Here is a 20210-nt window from a genome sequence, read left to right on the forward strand (position 1 = left end):
CCTTTGGGCTCGAGTAATGGTTACTGCTGATTCTTTCTTTCAGTAATTTCTCATCATCTGATTAAAATTTCTATCTTGAGTCAGGTGGTCTCTTCCAGAATGACAGTGTCGCCATCGATCAGGGAGGTCACTGAATGCTTTTATGCAGTCCATACCAAGGTAAACGGTGCTTGTTCAGTGACATTTGAGAAAAAATTCTATCAAAACATACAAAAGTGGAGGCAAAGTGATCCTTTTCCTTTTATCTCAAACAGTGTCCTGTCATAAAGCTTCGTATCTGTCTGTTGTCTCAAGATGAGCTCCTCTCGCCTATGAGTCACTGAACTCTGTATGGGGCCAGTATTTTGAAGGCTATGTTCATGTCAAATTAACAATGGAGGCTAGAAGCTTTTTCTTTATTATATATTTTTTCAGTAAAAGAAGACATTAATAAAAGATGTTTTGTTTGTGGGAGTTTTGTTTTTGCACCTTCATTTGCTTTTTGTTTTGGGCTCATACTTTGGGTTGAAACGCACAGATTCCTAAAACTTACCTTGAACATCAACAGCAATCAGTCTTTATATTATGTAAATTTCCTATAGTAAAAATAAATAAATATAAAATTAGGAAAGTATTACTAATGTTTTGACAGTTGTACTCCTCCAAAACTGTCCAACACAGTCACTTATTTATACACTTATGAATACTCAGACTGCAAAATCATTGAGTGCTTTATCAGGCTTGGAGCAGAGCACATTTCAACTCTGCTCCAGCAGTCAGTCACAGACTGTTAATTAAGTAAAATATATTTCTTTCAGGTCCAGTAACCCCAGCACTCAGCTCAATGGAAAGTCCCCCTTCTTAACGCGAAGTAAACAAGCACAAATTGGTATTATTTCCACGGTAATTTGTATGAAAATCATGTGCACAAGGCTTGACTGCTTATCAGAAACTAACTTGCCAAAATAGTTTTACTCCTTGTTTAAAGTCCCTCAAATCACATTTCTTCTCCATTGTGAGGTTTTCTTTGAATTTCACATGCTCTCATATGATTGGCTAATTAGATCTCCTTAATTTAATATGCAAAAAACAATACAAATAAACATACGTGAATTCAATAAAGAACAGGGAGAAATCTGCTATACTTTAACAAGAGACGTAGAGAATAAATCCATACTGTAGAAAGACCCGAACGTGCTATCATATTTAAAGTGTCTTAAATGGGCAATAATGATAGTAGTGGAGATTCAGTGGAGCTAATGGATGTTCTTAACCTTTCTACTTGTAAATGTCAGGAAAACAAAACTGTTAACCCTAAACTTGTAAGAATCATATACATGAGAAAAATGCCTCAGTGACATTTTTACCAGGTGCTCTGTTAAGTTTTGTTTTGGTTGCAGACATTTCTCAGACGTCTCAGCTCTGTTAAGCTGTCCTTCAGTTATACGGAGGTGGGCTGAAGCTTTGTTACTGACTTTACTGAGTGGGAGGCAATAAAAAAAAAGACTTGTTGGAGACGTACAGGTTCAAATATCTTCATACATTTAGTCACCTGTCCTTTAGATCTTTACTGTTGATGAAACCTGATGATTACTGGAGTTAGTTCATGCCAAATGTGAAAATGGTTTCACACTTCTAGATTCATGCTTTACAGTTCTCATGTCTCGCATGTATCTGACACATGCACAACAAAAAGTCTTTCAAAAGTGGATGCAAGCACCAGTGTGTTTTTGTTGCTCTATGGTCATTCATAAAAAGAAAAAATATCCCATTACACCTCATGGATTCTCAAAGTAGCCACATTTTCAGGAAATTGACATAATTATGTCAATTATGTTTTATCCACTGGATCAATTTTAGCAATTTTACTGTTTCTTTCAATGTTCCTGACTACAGGGAAGTCAAATTTAAAACTTAAACACTTCTTTAGCACTTCCTTTTTCCATTCTCAACAACTTTGTATCATAAATTACTGGATACTTGCAGTATAATTATTTCCATGTCTTACAGAAACATGATAGCTGAGCATTATCCTTTTCTTTTTCTTTTTTTTACATTAACTTTGCTACTTACAGAAACCCAAACTGGTTAACATCAGCTAATCAAGCTTTCGAACAACATTAAAATTGTCATATTGCAAATGAAATTAACAACAGCTGTGCATCCTTTAAGAGGAAGGTTTGGACATTTGACACACTAATTAAGTACTGTGCTATGAAAAGATTTTCTGTATCCAGGACTCCACTCACAAAACATTTGATTAATGCTCCACCTTCTCAGCCAGCCTATTGGAGTCATTGATTGCCAGGAGTCCTGCTCAAACAAGAGTACTACTTCTACAAATACCTCTTTTTTTTAACTTTGATAATTGTGTTGTAATTGCAACTTCAGTTTCCTGTGACAGAGGTGCTACCTGATGTAGCTTTCTGCTGCTCTTCCCCATGACGCTTAAGAAACAAGCAGGGGCTGAACTTGATTTGTAAGTAAAGATTTGCTCATCGAAAGAGTGAGGGAGAAAGAAACAGAACTGAGCATACGGACAAAATGATCAGCCGTTTTTGATGACCTGATGCTCTTGATCCTCCTGGCTGTTATTCACTTGATTTTACCATTCGTTCATTAATTTTATGTTTTGAGTGCTCAGATTTGTGCGAGGGCGTACGATTAATGGAGTGCTGTGAAAATGTGTTTGAATTTTAAATGCATGACTTGTTGCTGTTGTTGTTGGTCAGAGACTGTTTCCTGGTCAAGTCGCACATCAATGTGTGAAATATTTAACTCATTTTAATTGGTGATTTCTGTTCCTCCCATTAAATAAACTTGGGGGCTTGAATATTTAATATTACATTAATATTATGTTATTAAATGTAATATTTGTGGCACAAACAGATGGAACAGTTAAAGTAGGGTCAAATATAGCCATCAAGTCACAATGGCACCATATTACTCACAAGATTAAAATGAAAAATAGACATAAGAGGATGATAACCTACTGTTTTACTACACAGAAAGAGCTGCTCATTTTTACTGCCGTGTCATTTACTTCATAGTAGACTCAGAGTTATGATAACAGTTTAAAACAAAAAGAATATTAAAATTCTGTGTAACAAAACCAAAAAGAGCTCATTTTGTAATTGTTTCAGTTATTTCTCTTTGCAAAAAACTAGCACCTGCATTACACACAATATACTTCATTTAAGGTGTGTTACCTTAATAAGCTTTAATGCTTCAACCCCGAGGTACAGATAAGCAGTGTTGGGACTAACGCGTTATTAAGTAACGCGTTACAGTAACTACGTTATTATTGTGGTAACGAGCACAGTAACTAGTTATTATGCCAAAACCAGAAACGCGTTACTCGTTACTGGGATTTAGATAGGCTCGTTATTCGTTACTTCGTGTGGTGGCTATCGCGGAGCTTCCACAGATTCAACAACATTAGCAAGTGGTGGAGGCCAGCAGGTGGATGAGAGGAAGGGGACGCAGGAGGAGGAGAGACCCGAAGCGGCCGCCCGTCCGAGTGTCAGGTGAACTGAACTTCAGGTAAGACGTTATGACCTGCAGTCTCTCTGGGTCAGATATAAACCAAGTTTATTTGGAGTTTATTTTCGTTATGCTGACTTTTTCGTACTGCGTGCTAGCTAGCATGACGGGGTTTCTATACAGCTGGGTGGTGCTATGTTACTGATGTTGAACTTTATTTTGTTCATATGGTTAATTATTAGAGTTTCCAACCGTCCCGTAAAAAACGGAATCGTTTCGTATTCAGAGAAATTATTACGGGTTTCGTATTGAGGTGAAAAGGAACAGTTTGTCCCGTAATTCAGCTACAATGAAAAAGACACAAAGCTGGAGTTATTCTGTGTCTTTGCTGCACAGCTGCCTCTTCTTCTCTCATTCTCTCCCCTCCCTCTCCTGTTTCTACTTCAATCATGAAACTGATCAATGATCAGCTGATCAGCTTTTCTCTCTTGTTTATTTATCGCCCACTTTGCGCCAGAAAGAGGAAACCAGCGGATGTCGCGGTAAACAACAGCAGCACGTTTAAGCTTGATCAGCTGTTGTTAGAATTTATTTAATATTAATTTCTAGTATCAGCTGATGTTTGCTGGAGCCACAGCTGTAAACCTGCTGGTCAGGATGTCGGTTTGTATATGTGGTGAGTGGGAAACATGAAGATGAAACCAGGAGATGTCCTTACTGAATCATCAGAGCTGAACAGGTGCTGGAGAAACAGGTTTACCTTTTAGGTGACATGAATGAGTTGAAGGGAAGTTATGAACTGTTTCTGAGAGACAAATAACACCAGGATCCTTTTCTAAGTAGCTGACAGCTGGTAACTGTGCAGGGGCGGGTCTAGCAAAGTGTTGCCAGGGGGGCAGGTAGGGCATTAACAGGGAAAGGGGGGCACAAAGAAATACTTTCTTATTCTCATTTCAAATGTCTCGCTTTTAATAAATAATTATCTGAGTCTTACAACAAACGATTGATAGATTGATGCATATATACCATCAAGACAGTGTACATCACTGTCACAACAGTGTTTATTTGCATTCAAAGGCTTTATGATATTTGCTATAATGGTGGGCCGGTCTCTAGTCAAAATGCCCGGGCCAATTTTTTGTCCCAGTCCAGCTCTGTATGCAGCTCATCTGCAGTCTGGTGTTACCAACATCTTCCTATTCAGAAGGCAGAATTTCTGAGTTCTGAGTACAATCGAAAGCACCACGACTGCAGTTTTTGTGTTGGATGTAAAAAGCGCACATGACGCTGTGACGTAGGCTATAATCATGGCGGCGGTCAACGACGGTCCAGGCGTGGGATTTCTCTCGTGGAAATATGCACATTATCTTTTCCTTTGGTAGGTGACACAGTGCACTTGTGGCAAGTAAGCAAGCTAGAAGACTGGCACTCTTGCTGGGTATCAAGTTAGCAACACATTAACAAGAGAAGTCTGAGTAAAACCAAAGTTACTTTCCCTAGTAACTAGTTACTTTAAAAGTAACGAGTAACTTGAAGTAACTGAGTTACTTTTGATGGAAGTAACTAGTAATGTAACTAAGTTACTAATTTAAAGTAACTTACCCAACACTGCAGATAAGCAGCCTGTTATGGAGAGCTCCTAATCTTAAGGTAAGATTATTTTTTACTTTAGAGCAGACACTGACTCGGTATTTTTCACATGATCCTTGGAGTGCAGAATTAAATGATTTGCAGGACAGCAAGAAGTGAAAAAGTTTGTTGAAAATTCAAGATAAATTATGCAATGTTAGTAAGAGACTTAAATGCAAGAATAGCTCGCTGCAGATGGAAGCCAATGCATAAAAATCACCATTTCCGTGATGGTTCTCAGTTCAACATAAAAAAAAAAAACGAGTTGCCCCTCCGTTGGTCTTCCTTGGTCTCCTGTGTTCTGGGGGTCTCTGGATGTCTGGAGCCTGGCTCTCCTCCATGCCTGCTTCATGCCCTGGAGGACGGACCTCCCCACACCCTCTAGCAGTTTGTTAAATGAAGGAACCTTTTGAATACAAGCGCGCTCATGTTCACAGATGTACACACGGGTGCTCACAAACACAAACTACACCCTTTTTGGCTGCTACCTCAAAGCACACTGTGCGCTGTCGATCATACTTGCTGCACAATAATATTCAATATTTAGTATTTACTGTTATATACACATAGATTATTGCGATGATGTTGTTTGGATGCAGATACATATATCTACTAATTGGTGCTGACACAAAAACATAATTTCCATCTAGTTGTTTTCTGTCCAAATTTGACCAAGAAAGGATGGAAAAAACTCAGATGACTCTTCTCATATCAGAATATAGAGAAACAACCTGGAGTGTTGATTAAAGACATCACGCGGTCCTTCCTTTGCCCATCGGTCGAGCCTGTTTGTTACGATTTATCTCAGCTCCTTCTTAGCTCGCATTTAGAGCTAAGTGGTTTCTCTTAATTAACCTATCAAAGCTTCTGCTTTTGATATAGCATCAGCCATCTGCAGTGTGATTTCTGCAGATGAGAGTTTAAGGGAGTGACGCAGTATGGGTTCTTGTACACAAAACTAATGCTCATGTGTTCAGACAAAAGTGAAGTGTAATACATCTGCCTGCTTTGTTCAGATGTGGCTTCATGCAATTGGTTTTGCAATCAGTGATCTGTTACAGTAAGGGAAGAACATCAGCAAACAAATCTCAGGCAACGGCAAATCTTTTTGAATTTGACTCTTTTAAGGAAATGTGGTCAAAGATATCAGCTACTGAGATAGACAGGGTTAAAAACTGTCGATTTATAGATGAATAAATAATATGAAATTCCTGGTACAAAATGCAGAGATTAATTTACAAGTCAGATTCAATTTCTAAAAATGTTGAATAAGGATGTGTAATTGTGCTGGTTTTTGTGGCACATGCTGTCTCCTAGAAGAGAATCTCATCTGTTCCCTACATTCAGCTGGGAAATGCACTCATTTTTAAAATGAATACAGTCAAGTACCCTTCAAATTTCACATTAAATAGAAAGGAAATCAGTAACTGAACATAATGTGCATTTTCAATTAATGTAATCTCTTAAGGGATAATTGTGAGCCTGTTTTACCTTTTTAACAAAAGGCTTTCCGGTTCAAATGTTTTCAACCCATTTAATGGCCTTTGTCTGTTATTGCTTCAACAGATACAGCCAGTAGGTAATTATAACTTACTATTGGCACTGACAGCCATAATTCTTTATGCACTGTGCATACATTTTCTTAGACTTGTTGAAAAAGCTGTTTCATCTGTGTCCAGGTCACAGTGGCAAGAATCTAATCTATCACATCCACAAAGCTATGTACAGTGACACCTGCCTATCTCTACTACCAGTCCTGACGCTTATTCAGCTGTTTATGATATGCTATGGCGGAGTGAACACCTGAATAAACATCCATCATGACACTGGATTTGATGCTGAAGCCAGGGAGGTGGAGATCAGAGTTTTTGGTTGTGTGTTGACCAGTTTGGTATTGCTGTTGCATACTGTGATTGCACATGCTTGTTTCTGTGATGATGATGCTGCTAAACGAGGGAATGCTGCTTAAATGCTTTTCCTGGTCTATATCCAATATTGATGCTTCTCATGTGTCATCATGAGCACAATGCCTAGAATTGTTTGCCATGAGTTCTTTGGACATGGTTCAACCACAAGTTGCTAGAGAAAAATGTGTATCCATCCTTTAGGTTTGTCGGGTGGAATCAGTTGCAAAGAAGCTGCTTTGCGTTTGTTGCTAGTATATTGCTTTATTCTTTCACAGTTATCTGTAAATACTTGCTAACTGCTGGCCAAGTGGTATTAAAACTTCAAAAAGTGTGATTCAAAGTTCCCCTTCAAAGTAAAAGCTCCTGCCAATACGTTTGAAAAGGTGCAACTGTTCCGGTTTGTATCAGGCTTTCCCAATAAACTACAGCTTGGAGACGCAATTCCATCGATTCCATTCAAACTACAACCAATATGCAAGTGAACAAAGTAATCACAATGAGGTTTTTGGCAACTACTTGGGAAATGTACATTTTTCCCTGGCAACAGGTGGTTACCAAGGCGTCACTGGACAGTCTATTGGCCTGTGTGACATGGACTTTTCACAGCTCATCAGATCCTTTATTTTCCACCTCATAACTGGTGGTTGCGGACTGGGTTCCAGGCCTGTGTGACTGGGGCATTATTCACTTAATCCAACATGGTCACATATCCAAAATGGTGGAAAGGTTATTGTTGCAGGTAGGTGGTAATCTGCTGGCTTATTTGCTTACTTATGAATGATTGGTGCATTATTTAATCCATTTTGGTCTTTTAGAAGGTGAAAGTGTCCCATATGAGGCACAATTTGAGAGCAATAGAGATTGCTGTTTGTTCAGCACTGCTTCCTTTAGAAATGTGTGTCTTTTAAAATTAAAAGAAGGCATTTTAGCCCAAATCATGATCTCAATCAAAAAATACAGTTATGTCTCCATTTCTTTAAAGGTAATAACATATCTCTTTGGACTTCAGAGCTAGTTTTCGGTATTTTCTCTTCATTTTGACTGCAACTTTTTACATGTTTTCCTTATAAACATTCATTTCTTTTTACATCTATATGTTTTCAGATTTTTTTTTATTGTTTGTTTTGTTTTTTATTTAAAACCTTTTCCAGTACAAGCTTCCTTCCCCTGGTGGTTCAAACATATTTTTCATTGTGTAAAAGCAGGGAGTTCACTATCACACCCCCAATGATACACAAAGGGTAAATCTGGGGGGTTCAGTATCCTGGCCTATAATACTTTGACCCATGGACTGGATGAAACAGTAAAACAAACCACAGCTGCCCCTGCAGTACCTTTGTACCTGCTGCTGCCTCAGTAACCCCAATAACATAATTGAATCCTGCATATTTTGTTTTTCTAGTAAAATGGACAGGGGGGGGGAAAACTCATACATTAACTCTGGTTGAATTTTTCTGAATACTTCTAATCACACATAATCACAGCAACAACCTACGCCTCAGTACTTAAGCTGAGTACATCAAAATAAACTCCTTGTTCCCTATTTTTCAATGAAATTTATTTCCTCTTCCCAGCACTACAATGAAATATATCATATTTTACCAAATGAAAAATGTGCTTCATTCTCTGCAGGCTGCCTTTAATAATTATCTGTTTCTATGTATGTGCAGTCTCTGTCCTCCACAGTGGCTGAGATGGTAAATGTAAACTAATGAGGAACATGCTTCTGAAGAAAGCGGCATTATCAGTTTTTTTTTTCCATCAAGGAAGGAACTTTTGTTGGTTTTCGACATAGCCCGATAATCACTTTGTATTTTACAGACCAGTGACTTTGAACATAATAAGCTGTCACCAGAAAGAATATCAATTACTTTTTTCTAGAATTCTCCTATGAACATAAGTATTTACCTAGTTTTAACCGTAAATAATAAGAATATGGGAATTATTCATTTAATCCCCATGTCTATAATTGATACCTCATTGCCATTTAAAATGATCCCAGTGCCCTGTTTCACATCATAAACAGGCCAGAGATAACTTGTGAGCTGAGCCGTTAGGTCAGACTTTATAGCCTCTTACTCAGATGTTGTGGATCCATTAAAATCTGAAAGTGAGTTAAAAAGCAAAGTGTGATAGAAATTACCACACTTAAAAAGCCTGGCTCATTCTAAATTGGTGGACTAGATTTTAATGACTCAGGCATCACATTACAGCTCTTTGCTTTTTCACTACCTCGTTCGCTTGAAGAACATTCGAGCCATTATTTAAGATAAAGATATGCTTTAGATAAACAAGCAGCACTCATTTGCATAAAGTCAAAGGGAAGGAACTAGTGGAAGACTTAATGAGACTTTGCTCCTCCAGAAAACCCTAGGTCAGTTTTGTAAGCTCTGATTATAACTACAGTTATGAAGCTATAGCAAGCATGTGGATAAATGCCTGTAAATTGAGCATTCTTGTGGAAAACAACATTTTTACCCAACTCTATGCAGTCCTGAGAAAGAATTAAGTAGAGTTAAGCCATCAGTTGGTCCAAAATGCTGCAGGAAGAGTACTAACAAGAAATAGAAAGAGCGAGCAAATTTCTGCTGTACTGGCTTTTCTTCATTGGCTTCTTGTTAAAACCACAATTGAATTTAAAATTCTGCTCCTCACATACAAGGTCTTGAATAACCAGGCCTCATCTTATCTTAATGACCTTATAGTACCACATCACCTCACTGGGGTGCTTCGTTTTCAGGGCTAGCACAGCGAGACCGACAACCATTCACACATATGAGCAGTTTAAAATCACCTGATCCCACTAACTGCATGTCTTTGGACTGTGGGAGGAAAAAGCTAAATAAATTGCAAATTTTAAGGAGTAAATTACAAACAAAAATCCAAGATGTAGCAAATACAGTGGGGCAAAAAAGTATTTAGTCAGCCACCGATTGTGCAAGTTCCCCCACCTAAAATGATGACAGAGGTCAGTAATTTGCACCAGAGGTACACTTCAACTGTGAGAGACAGAATGTGAAAAAAAAATCCATGAATCCACATGGTAGGATTTGTAAAGAATTTATTCGTAAATTAGGGTGGAAAATAAGTATTTGGTCACCTCAAACAAGGAAAATCTCTGGCTCTCACAGACCTGTAACATCTTCTGTAAGAAGCTTTTCTGTCCCCCACTCGTTACCTGTATGAATGGCACCTGTTTGAACTCATCATCTGTATAAAAGACACCTGTCCACAGCCTCAAACAGCCAGACTCCAAATTCCGCCATGGCCAAGACCAAAGAGCTTTCGAAGGACACCAGGAAAAGTATTGTAGACCTGCACCAGACTGGGAAGAGTGAATCTACAATAGGCAAGCAGCTTGGTGTGAAAAAATCAACTGTGGGAGCAATCATCAGAAAATGGAAGACATACAAGACCACTGATAATCTCCCTCGATCTGGGGCTCCACGCAAGATCTCATCCCGTGGGGTCAAAATGATCATGAGAACGGTGAGCAAAGATCCCAGAACCACACGGGGGGACCTGGTGAATGACCTGCAGAGAGCTGGGACCAAAGTAACAAAGGTCACCATCAGTAACACACTACAACGGCAGGGAATCAAATCCCGCAGTGCCAGACGTGTTCCGCTGCTGAAGCCAGTGCATGTCCAGGCCCGTCTGAAGTTTGCCAGAGAGCACATGGATGATACAGCAGAGGATTGGGAGAATGTCATGTGGTCAGATGAAACCAAAGTAGAACTTTTTGGTATAAACTCAACTCGTCGTGTTTGGAGGAAGAAGAATACTGAGTTGCATCCCAAGAACACCATACCTACTGTGAAGCATGGGGGTGGAAACATCATGCTATGGGCCTGTTTTTCTGCCAAGGGGACAGGACGACTGATCCGTGTTAAGGACAGAATGAATGGGGCCATATATCGTGAGATTTTGAGCCAAAACCTCCTTCCATCAGTGAGAACTTTGAAGATGAAACGAGGCTGGGTCTTCTAACATGACAATGATCCAGAACACACCGCCCGGGCAACAAAGGAGTGGCTCCGTAAGAAGCATTTGAAAGTCCTGGAGTGGCCTAGCCAGTCTCCAGACCTCAACCCCATAGAAAATCTGTGGCGGGAGTTGAAAGTCCGTGTTGCTCGGCGACAGCCCCAAAACATCACTGCTCTCGAGAAGATCTGCATGGAGGAATGGAGCCAAAATACCAGCTACTGTGTGTGCAAACCTGGTAAAGACCTATAGTAAACGTTTGACCTCTGTTATTGCCAACAAAGGTTATGTTACAAAGTATTGAGTTGTATTTTTGTTATTGACCAAATACTTATTTTCCACCCTGATTTACGAATAAATTCTTTACAAATCCTACCATGTGGATTCATGGATTTTTTTTTCACATTCTGTCTCTCACAGTTGAAGTGTACCTCTGGTGCAAATTACTGACCTCTGTCATCATTTTAGGTGGGGGAACTTGCACAATCGGTGGCTGACTAAATACTTTTTTGCCCCACTGTATGACAAAAATTGAAACAAACATATGCAAAGAAATTTTTTAATTTCTTTTTATTAATTTCATCTGAAGATAAATCAGATGGATTTTTTCATCTTAAAAATAGATAAATAAATATAAATAAATAAATATAATGCACAAAAACTTTTATCATATTATTTGACTTGTTTATAACTGATAGATCTGAAGTAGTTTGTTGAAGATGCAACAAAAACAGGGGACTATTTTTACCATATATTCAAAGAAGACTGCGGTAGGCTGTTAAGAATTTAAAAGATTGTCTCTCCAGAAAACAAATTACATTGTGAATCCAGTTTTATATTTTGCACTTTACAAGTGGAGCGCATAGTTGAATCTAGCCTGATAAAGGGAAACAGGACACGACTTCGTGCACAGTATGCGGTCCATATTTGTGCAAGAGGGATGTTTTTATGCAATCTTCTTTTTTGTTTCTTTTTTGTGTTCCACTGTGTGTTCAAATGCTAAAAAGAAAAAAAAACAAAGCCTTTTAGTGACACCTCAGATGCAGCTGAGCTAAAATCATGTGGAGATGAGTAATGCTTCTGACTGCTTTAAAAGTGTTTTTGCACAGGAAAGAAAAGTGTAATGGGACTGCTGAATGATGCCTGAATTTTAAATTTGTAAATGGTTTGGTTTGGGATTTGATTCAAGATGAATTTGGGGTTGGGATGTGCCATAGTGATTAGGCTGGACATTAGTAGCTTCAGTGACTTGACCAAGATAACTACAATAACTAAACCATTACTGCTTTCACTGGGTAAGATGCTGCTAATTAAATGCACTTGATTACCTGCTCATCAGTGTGTGTACCTCTATAAATGCAGACGTTTTGGCAGTTGGTGGTCTGGAGTATTCAGATATGTGTTAACACAGCGTCAGAAGTGGACATCCCAGCAAACTGACACCAAGATCAGACAGTGCAGTGCTCAGAGAAACTGCAAAAATCCCAAGAGCCTCATGTCAGACGCAGTTAGCATGTTAAATGGAGTGCTTTTCTAAGTGCTTATACGTCTTCTCTCTGAAAAACAAAAGAATCCAGTCAAAAGTCCAGACCTCAGCCTGACTGAAATACTGTGGTGAGACTTTAAATGAGTTATGTTTTAATGAAAGCCCACAAAACTCAATGAACTGAAATGACACTGTAAATAAAATTGTGCCAAATTTTCTCCACAACAATGTGAGACACTGATAAAGTCATACAGAAAACAGTTACTCTTAGTTACAGTTATTCCTGCTAAAGGTCGTTTTTAAACTTTCATGTATTCAATTACAAGGCATACTTTGTCAAAGAATTGAATCAAGCCTATGGCAATATGCTGCTCCCCTTAACAGTCGAGTATAAATAGTATAAATAAAATAAAATGTAAATTGGTGAGTTGAACGTTTACCCTTCTTAGAGTTGTTATCTGGAGAAAACTGGCTACAGAGATCCAAAACTTTTTGTATTGCAGGCGGTAAATATGTTTATTTCTGCTGTAAAATTTAGCTCTTTATTTTGGGCTGACCCATTTTCACACTTAACCCCAAGTGGCCATTCCAGGTACTGCAGGTGTTTTCTGATCTTATTTTTCAGTCCTGCAAAATTACTGCTGAAGTAAGATGGATAACACTGATGGGTACTGTTTTAAATGTGTTTTTGCACGGGTGAGGACTGCAGCAGTTTAGATCCACAGCTTCCCCCTCAGCTTGAAATATACACAAGTTTACACCACATTTTCCTCTCCACAACATCATATCATAGACTGCCATGTCACACTGAATGAATAGCAGTACTGAAAATCCTCTATGAGGAATTAAATAAACAGTCTTGCTATTTGAACAACAAATCAATACCCTGTGCAGTCAGCAGAAAATTAGGTCTGCCTTATTTTGTTCCAAATCACAACGACCCAGATGCTGAAAAATCCTTAGCTTTGCTCAGTCGGTATTTACCCCACCAGCCACTTTGGCAGAGCAGCAGTCATTGTCAGAAGCTCAGTTTCCACTTGTCTACATTTAGACCCAGATAATTCACTGTTTTCCAGCACACTGCTCAAGCCTCTTTTAGGCACACTTTGATTTGTTGCCCTGAAGCCTTCAGAGCAACACAAAGCAAAACAGACAGCTCAAGCTCGTCTCTCTCAGGTTGAGTTAAGTAAGTGAAGAATCTGAGTCATTCTGCTTGTAGGCCTGGTTGGTTCTATAATCTATTGGCTACGATAAAAATTCAAATAATAACATCTGGCCATGAGTTCTGCTGCAAATCACCACAATTATGAAACCAGAGGGCAAGTACCCATACTGAATATCATCAGGAGGTATCTTTCTGATTGCATTATTTTATATAAGTTAATACATCAGTCTCTTCTAGCTTTGCTAATATGTTTTTAATTTTGCAGTGTCATTACTCCAACTTACACTTTTAGCTGTAAAGGTGTTTGTAGTTAGACTGACTATTGGCAGCATCAGAAATAAATTCTCTGGATGAAAATGTCTTGTTGAGGTCAGAGGAGAATGGTTAGACAGCTGACAGGAAGGCATCAGTAACTCAAATAAACACTTGTTATAACTAAGGCATGCAGGAAAGCATTTCTGGATGCACAATGCATCAAACCTCGAAGCAGATGAATTGCAGCAGAAGATCTCCCCAAATACCACTGCTGTCAGCAAAGAACAGGAAAATTAATTGTACTCATAGTTTCAGACTCACCAAAATCAGACAATAGACGATTGGAAAAACGTAGCTCTGATGATTCTGCTGCAACATTTAGATTATCGGAACAGAAGTGCATGTGTCCATCCTCCCAGGTATCATTGGCTGGTGGTGATGGTTTAATTGGGTTATTTTCTTGCACTTTAGTACCAACTGAGCATCATTTAAACAGCAATATTTTTGCTAACCATACCCTTATAACCCTAGTCTACCCATCTACACTGAAAAACAGGCCATGTTGGATTTACTTGATTCAATAATGGACATTGGTTGCACACAAATGTTTTGCTTTGGCAGAAACTTAAACAACTGAGTTAAATCAACACAACTTTTTCATATTCAGTAAACCTGTGCATTTTATGTTCATAAAACGCGATTGAAACATGTTCAGATGAAGTAAGTTGAGTTCTTGGAATATTTTAATCCTTCACAATTTTGTCATTTTATTTCAACAGTATTCAATAACTTTTACCCCAATACTACTTGGTCACTTAAATACTACATGCTGTCTTCATATTACATAATGTTCAACAAAGTCTAGATCCTGGTTACCATAAAAATTTAATGGGTCTTCAACAACTACCATCCTTCTATCTTTATCCTGGTTGCAGGAGGGCTGGGAAATAACCCTGAAGTGATAGGTTACAAGGCACGGTACACCCTGGACAGCTGACCAGTCTATCACATAGAAACAAACAACCATTTACACTCACAGGTAATTTAGAATCACCAGTTAACCCTAACTCTAATAACTGCATGACTTTTAACTGCGGGAGGAAACCAGAATAACCAGAGAGAAACCTGCAAACTAGCCAGAATGTGGATTTGAACACAGGACCTTCTTACTGTGAAGCAACAGCACTAACCACCATGCCAACAATCTAGGAAATGTAGGAAAGCTATGATTTCCTGTATTTGATGCAGAATTGTTTTGTTTTTGTAATAATACACAATAAATAGCAATAGCATGCACGTGGTGTGTGTGTAGTTGTCTGCCTCTTTTAACTCCAGTGATTTTCCTGCAGTTTGAAATCTTGTGCGATCTTGTGAATTTCATGAGTTCAGCAACTAACCACTCGTACTAGATTGTATCAGGTCGTCTCAACAAGAACAAATTAAGTTGTTGAATTTCGTACAGATTCTTCATGATTTAATTACGTTCATAGAAACATGAAATTATTGTGTTCAAATTACAAGTTAGACTTTTTTAATGTAACAACCACTCAACTTACTTTTTTTGGTATACTAAAAAACAGTAGAGGTGGCTGCTTGACAGAGATGGATGCCTTCCTGAAACCACGATCTAAAGAGCGCGAGTCTGAAACCCGTGCAGTGTCGTGGGATTTAACATTGATATATTATTGACTTACTTCACTTGAACATGATATGAACAATTTAATCTAGCCTCTCTGCATATCATGTAGTTTCTACACTAGTTACACTTAACTTTAAAGCATGAGGCAATTGTGTTAAATACACGCAAGATGCTTACGTAAATCCAAGAGCTGGCCAATCCCTTTTTTTCAGTGTACTGACAGCTGTTTAAAACAGGATAACCCGTCGTGTGCAGCTGACAAATTTGCACCAAATGTGTGATGTTATCATGTCAATATAGACCAATGGTGTTTCCAGCACATTACACAATCTGTGCCACGAGTAATAAGAAATAAGAGAGAAACTAGAGTTACTCTTTATGTTCATCGTGAAGAAGCAAGGACTCAGCCTTGTCTATCCTCATTCCAGTGATTGCAGTCATGTCAAAGCCGATGATTAAGCACTTCATAAAAACTCTGCAGACTTTCATTCTTTCATATTTGAACCTTGAAACAACAAAAGGCTTTTGAATCAACGCGCTCAACACAATATTACAGTGTGCACGACTGAAATATCTGTAATGAGCGTTCATTGTGACGATTACTGTAGATTGAAAGGTGATTTTTTTTAAATATGTATAGTTTTTACCCACAAAGACCGTGTGGCTCAGCCCATACAGCATTTTGGCTCATATAGCACTCCTCAGGAGAGATGATTCCTGCAGCTGCTGTAAATGTAATAACTAACATAAAACTGCAGATACTACGCTCAGTATTTCCACCCTCTTGGGGTTAAGTACACTCAAAACCTACAGGTGACACAGATGAACTAGCTTTTAATCAGGTGAGTTTTTAATATTTGAACCTGTCCATTAAACCCTCCTGATGATGCGTTTATTTCAATACTTCAGTCTTCCCACAGATGCATTACTCTCCAGTGTGTCACCCAAACAACATATTTTCTCTTTGGCCTTTTCAGCTGAAATGAGTCTTTTTCCCTTCTTTTTTGAAAGAGGTAAAGCACAGTCTCGCTCTGCAGAGATGATGTTTTAATACGTCAAACCAAGGTTGTCAGTCTCTGCTTAATTGCACTGATTCATCTTTTGTTTGGTACTTTAATTCGGTGCAATCTTGTGGGTGTTACGCTTCACTACAGAAAAACAAACAGATTCAGGATTCAAAACTGGCTGAGAAGGCTTACGAAAAATATGTTTTATTAATATGGAGCACACACCAAAAGACAGATTTTCAATGTCGGGGGCTTAACCTGGTTAAATCACTATGCCATACACATGACCTGCTCTGGAGCGATCCAGCCATCCATTTTCTTCCACTTATTAAATTCAGGGTCACAGGTGGGCTCGACTCTATCCCAGCTATCATGGGTAGAGATGCAGGGGAAGACCCGAGACAGGTTGCCAGTTTATTGCAGGGATGACACAGAGAGACAGACAACCACTTGCGCTCATGGACAATTTAGAATTGCCAGTTAACCTAACCCACAGCGTTCGCATTATGAGAGGAACATGGAGTACATGCAAAATCCAAACCCCACACAGAAGGACCCAAGCCAGTAGATTTTAACCCAGGACCTTCTTGCTGTAAAGCTATAACACAACACTGCCAAATCTTCTCAAGAGCCATTTAAGATTAAAGTCAAACATATTTTCACAGATGGTCCAGACTGATATAAATTTTCATCTTAGGAACCATAAAGGCCAAAGCTTGATCCTTTAGTCTTGCTCTTCCCCTCTTCGAGAAGAGGGTATAGGAGGAAACATTCGGTGCATAAATCCTGCGTTCCACTGCAGATGTGGAAAACTGGTATTTCTATTAAGACTTCTTTGCAATCCACCAAAAGGGCACACGTACACACGTGCCCCCATCCACAGACAGACACACAGATACTCACATTATCATGTGATGATAACATTTACATCACTAGCATCCAAGTGGACCCTAGCAGACTCATGTATGCAGAAAATCTAGCACACCTATTATGCAAGCTGGTGAAGGCAACACAGAAGACATCATTTTGTCTGCAGGGAGGACTGCACTGAAGCTCACTCTTCAGCTTAGGCACCAGTCACAAAGATGTAGAGACTGGTTGCTGACCACCGGTATCCACTGGTAGCTAGGAAAAAATCCTTAACCATTTCCAGGTGGCTGCTGGAGGTTGCTAGCAGATGCTATGAAATCCGCTGCTAAAGCCCTCTTTACATAGGCCTGGCGACTAGACAATGATCTCTGTTAAGCACCGGTTGGAAGAGGAAAAATGTATACTCCCGTACTGGTTGCAGAAGGTTGTTTATTGTTCCTAGGTGACACTGGTCAAAGGTACTGCACCAAAAACATCCGTGCAACTGGCCATTAGCAGCCTGCCATCATCACCTGTGGTTTGTACGAAAGATGTTATCCAGAGTTGCATTGCACTTTTTAATGTTTCAGCCCATCTAAGCAGTAGGTGAGTGAGTGTTTGTAGAGTCGTATCTTCCATCTAAACTACAAGGGACCACATCGCTCTCTTTGCAGCCAGCAAGCACCAGGAACTACTCGCCAATTCATCAAGAAAAATACATGGAGGTTGCCAGGGGGCTGCTGACCAGATTCTTGGCCCTTCATAAGTGCTCTCCACCAAGTTTCATACTTTTGTTGGGCTTCTTATTTTAACTATTGAGATTTTTTTGACTATTCACTAAGATTTTTTTGTGCTCCTTAGCAGCTCCAGTCCTGTCATTTGATTGTTTTTAGCAAATTTTAGAAAATGAAAAGTGAATTTGAAAGTAGAGTTAATTTAATTTCACCTCTCAACAGTAATGAGTCTGTGCACCTTACTATCAATTTGTAGAGTAATTAAGCTTTGCTTTTCTGTCGTGCAATTCCTCGGGTGGTGTTTTTGGTCTCCTTCCTATTCTTTTAATATTGCACAGTACAATTACATGTTCAAGTTAATATGAAAGTCTCTGTGCTGTGTGAAGCACTTCTGTGAGTAGAAACCAACTGAGCTATAATTTGACTGCATAATTTCTATTTTCTGCAGCAGGACTTGAGCCCCTTAGAAGAAATAAGAGTCTGCATGTTGATTGGATGTTGCCCATTCTTTAATTTAAAAAAAATACCAACCCTAGTCTCAAAGTCTCTGCTTCTATTATGTTATAAGAGCTCCTTTTAATCTGAAAGGATGTCCAGTTCTTCACTTCTGCAGCAGCTCTTTTGAAGTATCATCCGGCACACTCATTTCCTCTGCTCTGTCCTCCTCTCTCTCATGTCCCACTCATCTAAACAGTTTAGACAGTTTAGACAGGAATCAATCAGCAACTGCCAAGTAAACTTCATCTCACTTTTGGTGTATTGTTTCAATCATAAATCTTGTATTTGTTATTTTAGGAAGCACTGCCAGCCACCACACAAACTGTCTGATTTCTAACTTAGACTATTGAAATATGGGCAAAAATATTAACGTAGTATTAGGCTAAGTAAGGGCAAAGGCTGAGACTTAACACTGTTTACCTTCCGATGTTTGCCTATGCATAAACATATGCTCAGTGATAACAGTGAATTAAACCACACACTGTTATTTCCTTTCTTTGCACCTGCAAAGTGTCTCCAAAGTCCACAGCAGCAAGAGGTTCATCCACTAACAGCTGTTCTGACTTTTGTATTCATGTATGGCAGGTGCAGAGTGCTCCATTAATCCCCCCTGCCACATCAACAACAAAACTATTGGAAAGTTTTGACTTCTGTGCTTCAGGAGACAGACAACAACCGGCAGTGCTGCTTTTTGTACTGGAATTTAGAAAAATCATTGATGGCTCTGAGTGGCACTTCTTTGTCTAGATTCATTGTTGCTTTTCTATTTGAAAAACTTCCATATTCACATTTATTCTGGCTTTTCTTCTTTTAAGGTCCCAGGCTACTCACAAAACATCCAAGGCCCTCTGGCTAATGATACCTGTGAATAAATATGTTAACATGGATTTAAACGTGTAGTGTTTCTGCCTGTAATCCACTCTGCCTTATTTTTAGTAGCAGTGTTGCTTTTGTCAAAATAACCATTTATATTCACAGTTTCTCCCCATTTCCTGTTCCTCTTGACAGAAGTAGGGAATGCTATTGGTACATTTTGTGCAGTCTTTGAAAAAGTCAAATGATGGGCAAACTCCCTCTTCTATTAAAGCGCAATAAAGCTTGTGTTACCATAAATAATGTGATAAATTACCAGCAGTGACCAGCAGTCAAAGCATAGATGCCCAGAGCTTCTTCTCTAATCATCCAAGGAATGTAATTCTCCATCTCCTGGGTCTGGGTCTCCTCCCACTTAGACATGCACACAACACCTCAGTTAGGAGGAACCCAGGAGGCTTAAAGCAATTGCCCAAACCACCTCAACTGGCTCCTTTCAATGTGGAAGAGCAGCGGCTGTACTCTGAGCCCCTCCCGATTGTGTGAGTACGTAATCTCTAAGGGAGAGTTCAGCTGTCTTTTGAATGAAGCTCATTTCCATCACTACCCAAAGCTCATAACCACAGGTATGAATGTAGATGGAGTGGTAAATCTACAGCTTTGCTTTCAGGCTCTGTTCACTCCACTCTTTCCACACTTGTGCTCAAGACCTTGAAGTTCTTAAATGCAAGCTGGCCTCAGACTTGGAGGCGCTCGGATTGTGGTCCCACTAGGGGTAAAAC

General features: G+C 39.1%; 1 protein-coding gene across 1 annotated transcript in view; it reads left to right on the forward strand.

The window, feature by feature from the left end:
• The first annotated feature begins 3415 nt into the window (after window positions 1-3415).
• drosha (drosha ribonuclease III) overlaps window positions 3416-20210 on the forward strand; it is a 159577-nt gene continuing 142782 nt past the window's right edge. The window contains exon 1 of the mRNA XM_082546432.1: window positions 3416-3522. The gene's annotated coding sequence lies outside the window, so the exon portion shown is untranslated. The remainder of the gene's footprint in view (window positions 3523-20210) is intronic.

Source organism: Aulonocara stuartgranti (genome assembly GCF_965226115.1).
Source record: "Aulonocara stuartgranti genome assembly, chromosome: 9".
Classification (NCBI taxonomy): domain Eukaryota; kingdom Metazoa; phylum Chordata; class Actinopteri; order Cichliformes; family Cichlidae; genus Aulonocara; species Aulonocara stuartgranti.